At 35.8% G+C, this 12,431-nt stretch overlaps 1 protein-coding gene and 1 long non-coding RNA gene across 7 annotated transcripts in view; one reads left to right on the forward strand and one right to left on the reverse strand.

The window, feature by feature from the left end:
* Positions 1–12,431, forward strand: part of GALNT13 (polypeptide N-acetylgalactosaminyltransferase 13) — a 982,370-nt gene that overhangs the window by 948,999 nt on the left and 20,940 nt on the right. The window lies entirely within an intron of this gene.
* The window catches only part of LOC307188254, a 120,962-nt gene that overhangs the window by 27,832 nt on the left and 80,699 nt on the right, over positions 1–12,431 (reverse strand). For 2 of the 3 annotated variants that reach the window (XR_013828870.1, XR_013828872.1), the window contains one exon: positions 6,474–7,848. This is a non-coding gene — a long non-coding RNA (uncharacterized lncRNA). The remainder of the gene's footprint in view (positions 1–6,473; positions 7,849–12,431) is intronic. The other variant, XR_013828871.1, reaches the window with a different exon arrangement.

Raw genomic sequence — 12,431 nt, forward strand, 5'->3', positions numbered from 1 at the left:
TGTACAGTCCAATTTTATGTATTTCTGCTTAATGATATTTAACATCTATCACATTTGACACTTTTTTTAAAAGCAACGGAAAAATTGGCAATGCAAGTCAACCTAGAAACCACTTTTACTAATTTACTGTAAAGTGTTTAAAATTAATACCTGAAATCCTACATTCATTTAAATAAGCCACAACTTTGGCTCCAAGCTCTCTAGCTGTAAGTACAACACTGGTTATATGACTTATTGGGTATATAATAATATACCCATATAACAATATAAAAACAAACCAGCTTCAAAAAGGTTCAATTATTTTTGGTGTTGAGATAATAAAAATGTCTACCCTGATTCCTGATAAGGAGAGAATTATATGGAAAAGGAAAGGCACTGGACTAAACTTGGAAGGGACAACAGTCTCTATGAGGGCATCTAAGGAAATGATGATGATATCAAAGTATGTGCACATAGTGGACAAAAGAAATACTTACTCTATTGATTAATCAATTAAAGTGTATCATCATATCAGCCCATCTCTAAAAAGCTTAAAATTAAATTTCTATAAAGCTTAAATATTAAAATACTTTAAGATCTTTGGGAAAGTTCACATAAATTTGTATTCATTTTATTAATGGAATTTCCAGAATATTTTGAAAAACCCCCTTTGAAAAGTGAAATATCACACACTTTCACAAAGCAGAAACTTTAATACTACTGTATTTTTACAAAATACACACACACACACACACACACACAGGCATATGTACTTCTCTTATTGCACACCATCAATAGTACTTTTCTTAATGACAAGGGTAGACTGTTAACCGAAAAACTTACTAAAAGAAAAATGTTTTGCTACTAGCAGTTTTGCTACTAGCTCCCTCAGCCCACCAGTTTATCTCTTCTGAAGCTTCTGTTACTTAGAGATGGACTACAAGCTTTCTGCTAACTTCATCATGATAGGTTTGTCTCCACTGAACAATTCAGTCCCAAAAGAACCTTTCTCCTCTGTATTTTTTTCAATCTTCTGAACCTCATTCCTTTCTCTATTTTATCTTCAAATGCTTTCATCCTGTCTTAATGCATAATTCTTGACTTAACACTCTGGTCTTAATCATTACACTGAGCTGCTTGCTTGTTCAAGTCATCTTCCTACCAACATTTTAGTATATTTAATATTAAAAAATTTAATGGATTGAATGCATGAATCTACTATATATGAAGAATATTAAGGTCCTTTGAAATGATCCCCTCTTCTCCCTTAGAGTGTGTGTGCCTAAATTTTACTGAGGACATAAATTATTATTTAATATTACCATTTGAAGCACTTTGTAATAGCTAAAGTAATAACTTGGCTTACTCTCGTAGAAAAAGCCACCTTATTAGTTTCTAAGTAAGGTAAATAATGTCTATAGTTTCTAAATTAACAGTGTTGGCTACCCCAGTTTTATATTCACCAGAAGCCAAGCAGAGCCCATACTCATGATTATATGCTTTGCTATACCTAAGATTTTCTTCATCTTACTGTATTCCCAATTCTATCCTAGTTAATAAATTCTTACAGTATTGGAAGAAAGTAACAAGTAAGGGTATACCTAGGGTTCTTTTCCCTTCCAAATATGAAAACTTGTTTTTTGGGGAAAGAAAACACATGAAGCCTAGATAACAAAAAACTGGACAAGAAATTTATGTTCAAATATTTGACTAACCAATGCAAGGAAGAGAAACAAAGTTTAGAAAAAGGAAAAAAAGTCTAAGAAATCTGCAAGCCAAATAAAATAGGTATAATATTTTTATAGCACCAAGATTTTTAAGGCATTCTTTGCTTAAAACTCACCAATTTTTAAAAGATGTCATCATATATAAGATTTTATTGAGGATAACCCAAAATGAGGAGACTAATCAAATGCAAGCTTATACACTTACATGGCTGAAAAAAAAATGTTTTAAACATTTCATTTGTTCCCAAATAACTATATATCCCATATATATTTTGCCTTGTTGTTAGAAATCCTGATATAACAATAGTGACAAGATAGCAACAAAATATCTTCCATATTTTAATGACCCTAATTATACATTCTTTGTATCAAATAAAAAAATTATACCTAAGATATCATGGAATTGTCATCATTTTTCTGTATAAACTATGAAGAACAAATCTTTCTAATTTTTATTAGGTATTTCTCCTAGTTAACAATCTAGCCTCATCTTTACAAACTATTGTTTTTATTTATATGGATGTAAGCCAATATTTCTCCTTTGCACGAAACAATTTTTTTCTATATTTTTCTAGGATTAATTGCGTCCTACACTAAATTAAAGCATATATCAGCAGTATGAGTTGGTTTAGTTATTAATTAAGTTCTTTATGGGTATATTATGAATGCTTCTTCCCAAAAGCCTATGGCAGTGATGGGGGTGGAAATTATATTGAACACTACTCCTATAGTAAACATTTGCAGGTGTTTTAAGTATGTATATATAATTTGAGTCTCACAATAACCCTGAGAGGAAGGTATCATAATTAGGTTATACACTTCATATACCCTACTACACTACACCATACTTAATCTGAGTCAGCTTTGGTGAAAAGTTAACATCAGAGGACCTGAGTGTCAAAATCCCTCTGTGACTCTTAGTCTGCTTGGACTGCTAGAACACAATACCATAGACTGGGTGGATTAAACAACATACATTTATTTTCTCACAGTTCTTGAGGCTGGAAGTCTTAGATGAGGGTGCCAGCATGGTCATGTTCTGGGGAGGGCCCTCTTTCTGGCTTGCACACAGCCACCTTCTTGCTACTTCTTCACATGACAGAGAGCAAGCAAGCTCTGATCTCTTCTTCTGCTTATAAAGGCACTAATCCCATCACAGGGCCCCACCCTCATGACCTCATCTGAACCTAATTACTTCCCAAATACACCACCTCCAAATACCATCACACTGGGAATTATAGCTCAACATATGAATTGGGGTGGTGGGGTGACATTCAGTCCATACCACAGGTGTTATGAAGTCCCTTGTCCTTTCTGGCCCTCAATTTCTAATCTGTAAATTGATATGGTTGAACTAGACATTCTCAGTTAATATTCTTTATCACTATTGCTAGATAGGCAAGAGACAAGTCCAGATGATTTGTGAAACCTGCAGTCCAGTGACAGGAACACGAATTTAGAAAGCTTGAATTTAGGGGAAAAAAATTTAGAAAACAAATGTTTTTAGAAGATAGAACAATGTGAAAATTTTGAGCAACCTGCCAGTCACAAAAAAGTAATGACTTAAAAGAAAAAAGAACCTATTAATCAGTAATTCATTGAACACCATATATATATACCCAGTAATATATGGGCACCAAGAGGAAATAAATATACACTTAAAACTCAAACTTCTGGGGCTTCCCTGGTGGCGCAGTGGTTGAGAATCTACCTGCCAATGCAGGGGACACGGGTTCGAGCCCTGGTCTGGGAAGATCCCACATGCCGCAGAGCAACTGGGCCCGTGAGCCACAATTACTGAACCTGCGCGTCTGGAGCCTGTGCTCCGCAACGGGAGAGGCCGCGATAGTGAGAGGCCCGCGCACCGCGATGAAGAGTGGCCCCCGCTTGCCACAGCTAGAGAAAGCCCTCGCACAGATTTTGCAGTGTTCTTTTTATTTAAAGGAAGTAAAATGTGCTTATTTGGCTGGGATATGCAGAAATTGTTTGTTTTAAGAGGCACTTTCCCCCACCCCCCGCCCCAAGAAAACAGCAGCTAGCAAATTCAGAGGTGCACTGTATGGTCCCTGTAACACCAAAGAATGATCAAAGTGGTCTCCCTAGGTCACGGTGGCCAGTGTTCAATCCACGTCTTACACACTGATGAGACCAAGTGCTATTTCTAGGTGGTGGAAATCATTACGTTACAATGTGCTCACTAAAGAGAACTTTTCTTCCTTCAGTGGCCCAAACAAGTGGCCCATGAGCTAGATTTATTTTTTACTATGAGAATCTTAATGTGGTTACATATGAATCTGATATAAAGACATGGCCCCCAGTTTTAGACTGAAGTTTTTAGGACATGTTAATATTGATCTCTGAGATCTCCTATACAGAAGAATTCCAAATAATTTATGTAGACAGGTCCCCCTCCAGAAGATGGAATTTATCTCTCCTCCCGCTTGTGTGTGGGCTGTGCTTACTGACTTGCTTTCTAAGAGTAGAATATGGAAGGGTGTGGTGGTGACTCTGCAGTGGAGAAACATGGCAAATGCTGCCCTGGGTGAGTGATCAAGGCTCTACACTGTGAGTCATGTTAATACCATGTACCCTTGATAAAATGTGAGGAGAATGGCACTTCACTTTTGTGATCTTCCCCCCAAAAATCTATAACCCCAATCTAACCATGAGGTGAACATCAGACAAACCCAAACTGAGGTACACTCCACAAAATACCTAACTAGTGCTCCTCAAAACTGTCAGTCATCAAAAAGAGTAAAGTCTGAGCATCTATCAGAGTTGGCTAAGGAGATATGACGACTACATGTAATGTGGTATCCTGGATGGGATCCTGGAAAAATGAACATAGGACCATATGGGAAATTTAAGGAAAAACCTGTGAAATCTGAATAAAGTTTGGAGTTTTTTAAATATCCCAGAAGCAAAATGTTAACTGTGTGAAAAGAGCATGGGATTTGGGGCCTGACAGACCACAGATCAAAGACAGGTTTTCCCACTTGCAAACTGAGTGACCTGGAATTTATCTAACCATTTTGAATGTCACATTCCTTATTTGAAAAAAAAAGAAATTATAATACTAACCCTGAAAAGTTACTGAAGAAATTTATGATATATGCTATATCATATTTAATATACTAATATTTAAAATGACTGCTATCTTGCCAAACACATGGCAGATTATCCCAAAATGTTGGCTTTCTCTCCTTCTACCTGCTTCCAGCCCAACATCCAAAAGGCCAGAATCTCTGTCCCTCTGCCTGCTGGTTTTCTCTGCCAGAGGCTGCTTTGCCCACCTTGTCACACCTGGGGAATTAATCAACTCTACTCCCTGGAAGCACGCCTCAAGCAAAAGCTGAGGGCAAGTGGTATAATTATCCCAGGTCCTTCACCCTTCCAGGGAACTGAATCTGAGGCTTGTTCCGCCTGGTTGCCAGTTTCCCAACAGGATAAGGCTCCAGTTATCTACAGTGTAACTAATTTGTAATATACTGTAATATACCCTTTATTGGCTGCTTTGCCTTCCCTGCACCCCTACTGGTCTTTCTTGGGATCATCCACATAATAAAAACTACTTGCACTTGAATCCTTGTTCAATGTCAGCTTCTGGAGGAAGCCGAACTAAATTGATCTTAGTTGGCAGCAATGATGAATGACATAAGTAGGATTTCTTTAAGCTTGAAACCATCTAGAAAAGTTCAGTATTATTTGATTCAGTGCCAATGTTGTGCTAACAATATGGAGGTGAATTTTAAAAATTATGTCTAATTTAAACTAAAGGGTAGTTTACCTTTACAGATAAGATGCAGTTACAACAGATACACAGTAAGTTTCTTTGTGCTATCTTAAGGACATTATAATTTGCCTGCTTTTTAATATATTTAATATAATTTTTCTCTAATTATATGCAACATACCAGTTTTAGGAAGTGTCTAATAATACAATGTATGTGGAAAAGTTTTGAAATAATATAAAATACCAGTAAAAATACATTCAGAAATGATATCACAAAGTCTTCTATCATTAATCTGTGGCTAATAAAACAAACACTAAAATGAATGTATAGTCTATATATATACGTATATATATGTCATGTAAATAATATATATTATTACTGCTATGTTTATTTTACATTCACAGGCATAAATGAGTAAGAACCTCAAAGACCAGATATCTTGCTGCTCCATGGTTCCAACTAATGATATAGTCATAAAGGGAAAGTATGTATAAAATTGCCCATGACTGAAGGAGAATATCCCATCCAGGAATTTACTTTACTTCCCTTGCAATTTATATGTGTGAAGGCCAGTTCTTCAGATAAAAAATATTTAAGGAATAATTCAGTGGGGGAAAACATAAGAAAGAATATCATCAAGAGAAAGCTAATTTGTTACAGAAAATCAATTCAATGAGAACATCAAGAACAGAGTTCAAGCAGGTTGGAATAGTGGAGGAAACTCTTACAGAAATGTTGGCATTTGCTTGGATGTCTGCTATCAAAGTTTCATGAATGGCCTATATGGTTTAGATAAAGCCTGAAAACATTTAACATTCTCAAAAGTATCACGGAATAAATAGATGGATGAATCACTGAATGAATAGATAAATGATAGAGACATAGCATGGGAGAAGGTGTTCTACATGGTGAGAATAATTTAGTTTTTGCATGCATCTCCTTTAACCTGATGATCACTGTATTAATTTCCTATTGTTGTATAACAAATTACTACCAATTAAGTGGCTTAAAACAACACAAAATTATTAACTCACAGTGCTATAGGTCAGAAATTCAGGCATGACGTGGCTGCGTTCTCTGCTCAGGGTCTCACAGGACTGAAATGAAGGTGTTGGTCAGAGCTGTGATCTTAATGGAGGCCCAAGATTCCTGGTTATTGGCAGATTTCAGTTCCTTGAAGTTGGAGGACTGAGGGCCCATCTTTCTCAGTCTGCAAAGACACAGTCTTATGTAACATAATGTAATCATGAAGTAACTTTCCTGTCATGGTCACACTCTCACCAACATTCAAGGGCAGGGTGTTAAACAGGGCATGTACACCAGGGGACAAGAATCTTGGGGCCATCTGAGAATTCTATCACAGTCACATAAAAACAATATCTACCATTCAAGTATTATATCTTGAGGTATCTTTTGGAAGGAATTCCTACTAGGCTTATATTTGCAATTTATATTCTTCAATATTACAATAGTAGAATATGAGTAAATATTTGGAAAATATTTGAGTATAGATTCCTGAATTGCAGACTTCCTTTAAAACCCTTCAAGGCAGAGTAAGTTATTAAACATACATAAACTTTAACACCAGTAGTGTTTAAAATGGGAGGATTTGGGCTTCCCTGGTGGCGCAGTGGTTGAGAGTCTGCCTGCCGATGCAGGGGACACGGGTTCGTGCTCCGGTCCGGGAAGATCTCACATGCCGTGGAGCGGCTGGGCCCGTGAGCCATGGCCGCTGAGCCTACACGTCCGGAGCCTGTGCTCCGCAACGGGAGAGGCCACAACAGTGAGAGGCCTGCGTAACACAGAAAAAAAAAAAAAAAAAAGGAGAATTTAACAATGAAGTAGAAAGAAAATAGAAACAACAGTCACATTTTATTATATTAGTGCATCCTGCTTATTTTATTACCTTATTCTCTTGCTCTGTTTTCCATAAAGTGTACTAAAGAACTCCAAAGAGAAATTGCTTTCATTGAAATTCAGCAAGTAATTACTGGACACATACTCTTCTCCTAGAATTGTTTCCAAAGGTATTCAAAATATATCTCTAGCATTATTACTGGGGCAAAGAGGTTTAAAAAATAAAACGAAAAGATGAAACAAACTGTAATCAAATGTAGATTATATGCCTGGATTTTGCACAGATAATTACTGATACTGAGATGTCACTTGGGCTAAGTACTGTGTTTAGAGTTTAGAAGAATTACCTCATTCAACCTCTGAAATAGCCCAGGAAACAGGAGGCATCTTTATCCCTTTTCCCAGATAAGGAAGGTAAGATTTGGTCAAAGTCTCACAGTAATTCTTTCTGAAGAGTGTGGAGGAAGGTCTCAAACCCAGGTCGTGTCATTTTCCAAAGCCCATTGTGTTAGCGCTGTTCTGCTCCAAAGATATGCACAGATGATATCATACCTACAATAAAGTGCAGATAAGCTATCAGGGTAAGAGTAGTTACAAAAACGCTACATGAAGAAAGTGACGAATGTACTAAGACTTTAAGGAGGTGATCTTTTCCTGGGCAAAGTGAAATGGATAGTCCGAATGATATGATCAGCACATACCAGGTCAGGGATGGAAGACTGAGGTGACTTGCTGAGTACAAACAGGGAACTACCAGAGTGTTACATAGTTATACTGAAGTGAAAGGGGAAAGAGTTAAGCCTTCATAGGTGATACTGAGGACAGACTGGGAATACTGAACTTGAGATACACACTCACATCCTGTTTTTAACAAGTCTTTTAGAGCATTAAAACTGTAAAAGACCATAGATACCATGTATGCATGTAAGATAAGAGTACACAGCTAGAAGCTACCTACATCTCCTTACCCTCTTCTATATAAACCACTGGGCTAACAGGCTATAAACAGAATCTGAAATCAATTAAGACAAAAATCTTTTGTCTGAGAGCAAAAGTCTCTTTGTTTGGCATCTCCATTGATGAATTCAATTCCATCTACGCATTCTCCATGCTAATATCAGGATGGTGTGACATATAGTAAGAGAGAACGTGTTAAAAAATAAATCACTGCTAAATGTTGAATTTTCATTGCTAAACAATTTTCTTTGTTATTTCAATACAAATGTTCCTGGGCTATTTTTACAGAATGAGGGAAAAACTATTATGATGTTTATTTTCTTATAATTTGTCCTTCTGGATGGCTGTTAACAGATTTCTCAAACTGACTGTATTTCAAATACCTAAAGGGATTCCCAGAGGGCCCAAAGCTCCAAAATGGGTATGTAAAGGGCAGTATGGTCAAGTGAAGGAACAGTGACAATGAGCCTGGGGTCCAGAGAGACCCCTTTCGCTAAGACGCTCTGGCAAATTGGGTGAACCCTGTAGCTTTACTGACCTCAGTTTCTTCATCTAGAAAGTGAAGCAGCTGGCATAGAGTAACATAGTCTCTTCAAACTGTGAACCTTTAGAGTAAATATTGTCCTGAGGAACTCGACAGGAAAAGTATTTTATAAATTCTGAACTAAATCTAGGGAAATCACAACCTGTATAATTAACAAAGCTGAATCAAATACACATGTGAGCCTTTTAAATACACACATATTTTTTGGCAAAATATTTCTTTATCTAAGGATAAAAGAAGGAAGGAAACCTTATGTTGAGACAGAGCCAGCAGAGGGCGTTTAGTCCCCAAGCCTCTTGCTGAAGGAGGCGTGGTCCAGGTCCCAGTAACAGAACAGTGTCCTTGGCTTGCAACTTGGGCTGCTCTACAAGGTTTTGTGAATGTCTGCTATGCTCTCGCAATTATTCAAAGGGGTAAAGATATAAGAGTATTTTTAAAGAAACAGGTATACATTAGGATTTTAAGCAAGATACAATTTTTAAAAGAACGTATTGACACATTCTTTCATTGTGCGAAGTAAAGTACTAATTTACTGCAGAATATTTTAGATAATTCTCACACAGTCTTTAAAAAATGTTTAAATGTTGTTTCAATTTTAGATATTTGAAGAATCATAAAATACCTTTGGACACACTTCCCAAAAAGAAAAATCCAGAACAAACTGTATGCATGTGTGATATAATGAAAAAGTTTACCTTCTCTGAAAAAATATTAAGATTAAAAGGAACTGAGACTGAGCTTGGCTATCATCTTTCATATGTTGGGAGTTATTCCTAAACTCATTTGATTGCATCAGTTCAGAGACAGAAATCAGTCTAACCTCAATAAAGTATACATAAAAGCAAGTAAATCATCTAGTCATAGTAAAGAACCACTTTACAAAGATATATTTAAATGGAAAAATGATTATGAAAATGATTGCTCTGACGCTTTTGGAAAGTATAACTGGATGGTACAATTTTAGGCCCAGATATTGAGATACAATAGATTTGAAAAATTTGCAGTGACATTTGGAAAACTAATCCCATTACTTTTAAAGGCTTCAACCAGCATTAGGAATAAAAGGAAGTGTATTCGTTTCCTCAAACTGCTATAACAAACCATCACAAACTGGATGGCTTAAAACAAAAGAAATTTATTGACTCACAATTCTCGAGGCTGGATGTCTGAAATCAAGGTGCCAGAAAGGGCATATTCTTTCTGAAACCTGTAAGGGAGAATCATTCTTTGCTGCTTCTAACTTCTGGTGTTTGCCAGCAATCGCCATGACTTGTAAATGCATCAGTTAATTTTTTTTCAATTGCAAAGTCCAAAGAAAGATAATTTCATATATAGGGTCAGAGAGTATTCTATAGATATCTTTCTTAAATGTGATGCAAATTACATATCTATTAATTGACCCAAAAGTGAATCAAAATTAGAAATTGAGGAACAAAGAATGCTTTGTGGACTTCTGTCTAGAACTTTCAATAGTTAAAGTTTCCAAACTATCATTAGAGACCTGAGGAGAATTGATGCTCAGGCCATGATTATACTCATTATGCAAAATTAATGGTGAATATGGATGCTTTGGTGTCTCCGTTTACATTGCCATCTGTATACAACTAAAATAAAGCAATTTCAAAGTGGAAAATTATCCTTCACATTGAAATAATCCTATAATGGGCAAAAGAAATTTCTCTAGAAACTACCCTCTCTCACATCAAGGTGTACTACCAGATTCATTTATTTAATTAAATATGCTTGTAATTGTATTAAAAAAAATACTAGCCACGTTTGGGAAGGATACAAATACTTATCTTAGATGGGTGTTTCCTTTATTCTTCTTTTGGTTATTCTTTTTCCATGAAAAGTATATACATTGAAAAGTATAAAAAGTATACACATATACATGATTCTTCAAAGATAAGAAAATCTTTTCTGAATTCAATACATGAAATCTATAATATATTTTATATTGTTTAAATAAATGAACTTTATACACTTCCCAAGTTTTTATATTGTTAAGTAAAATGTATAACCTTTGTGAAAATTTTCCTTTTAAGATGTTGGCTTAAGAGGGTACTTGGGTTCCATCACTGACTTTGCATCTCCCTCTTACCACTACTTGTGATCTTCCTAGTCTTCCTAGAAGCCCTGAGTACCAGTGCTACAGAGGCAACCATTTCAAGACTAACTTAGTCAGCTTACAGGCTAGGACTCAGAGTTTATAAGTGATCTGTAGAGCTGACTTCCTCAGATTTCATCAGGTTGCTTTGGGAAATGAAAAGACCTTGAAATGACCTTCCTCATCATACTCCCTCTTGACATTGCAAAGAAAAAATAAATACCCACAGAATACTGAAGCATGCTTATCATAACAGAAGAAAACAACTTTTATAATTATGTACTTAATAACCCTTACAAAACTTTAATGATCAATGTTATAAATAAATTATTCACACTAGGAACAAAATAATAGAGATTATTAAAGCATCAGTTTGAATTAGCTAACAATGAGTCTGCTATCTACCTTGACATTTCTTGGATATTTTGAGAAGAATTATAGTCAAGCCCAGCCAAAACCACATGAGAAAGGTAAACATAGAGCCTGCCTTTAAGGAGATCTCTAAAGATAATTCTACAACCTTCAGAAACCCACTGACAATATTTAATAAAGTTTATGTGATGTACTTATGTTATAGAAAGGAAACTGATGAAAAACATCATTGTCTCTAGACTTAGGGAATTGGTCAAATGGTGGTGGCAACAAGGACTGCCCTTTACGGAGCTCCATAAAGTTTACAAACTTTATTTTATTGAACCTGTTGTGTAAGTTTTATAAGGCAAATATAATTCAGAAAATACAATGTCACCAAATATTAAGAATTTAATAATTTAGTTAACATCCTCTAACACCATACAGAAAAATAAGCTCAAAATGGATTAAAAACCTAAATGTGAAACTGGATACTATAAAACTCCTAGAGGAAACATAGGCAGAACACATAAATTGCAGCAATACCTTTTAGGATCCATCTCCTAATCAAAATAAAAACAAAAATAAACAAATGGGATGTAATTAAACTTAAAAGCTTTTGTACAGCAAAGGAAGTCATAAACAGACAACCTACAGAATGGGAGAAAATATTTGCATACGATGCGACCTACAACAGATCAATCTCTGAAGTATACAAACAGCTCAATATCAAAAAAAGAAACAACCCAATCAAAAAATAGGCACATCTAAACAGACATTTCTCCAAAGACGACATACAGATGGCCAAAGGCACATGAAAAGATGTACAACATCGCCAATTATCAGACATGCAAATCAAAACTACAATGAGGTATCACCTCACGCCAGTCAGAATGACCATCACCAAAAACTCTACAAACAATAAATGCTAGAGAGTGTGTGGAGAATAAGGAACCATCCTACACTGTTGGTGAGAATGTAAATTGGTATAGCCACTATGGAAAACAGTATGAAGTTCCTTAAAAAGCTAAAAATAGAACTTCCATATGACCCGCAATCCCACTCCTAGGCATATATCCAGAGAAAACTATAACTCGAAAAGATACATTCACCCTAATCTTCACTGCAGCACTATTTACAATAGCCAAGGTATGGAAGCATCCTAAATGTCCGTTG

The sequence above is a fragment of the Stenella coeruleoalba genome (assembly GCF_951394435.1).
Source record: "Stenella coeruleoalba genome assembly, chromosome: 6".
In the NCBI taxonomy this organism is placed as follows: domain Eukaryota; kingdom Metazoa; phylum Chordata; class Mammalia; order Artiodactyla; family Delphinidae; genus Stenella; species Stenella coeruleoalba.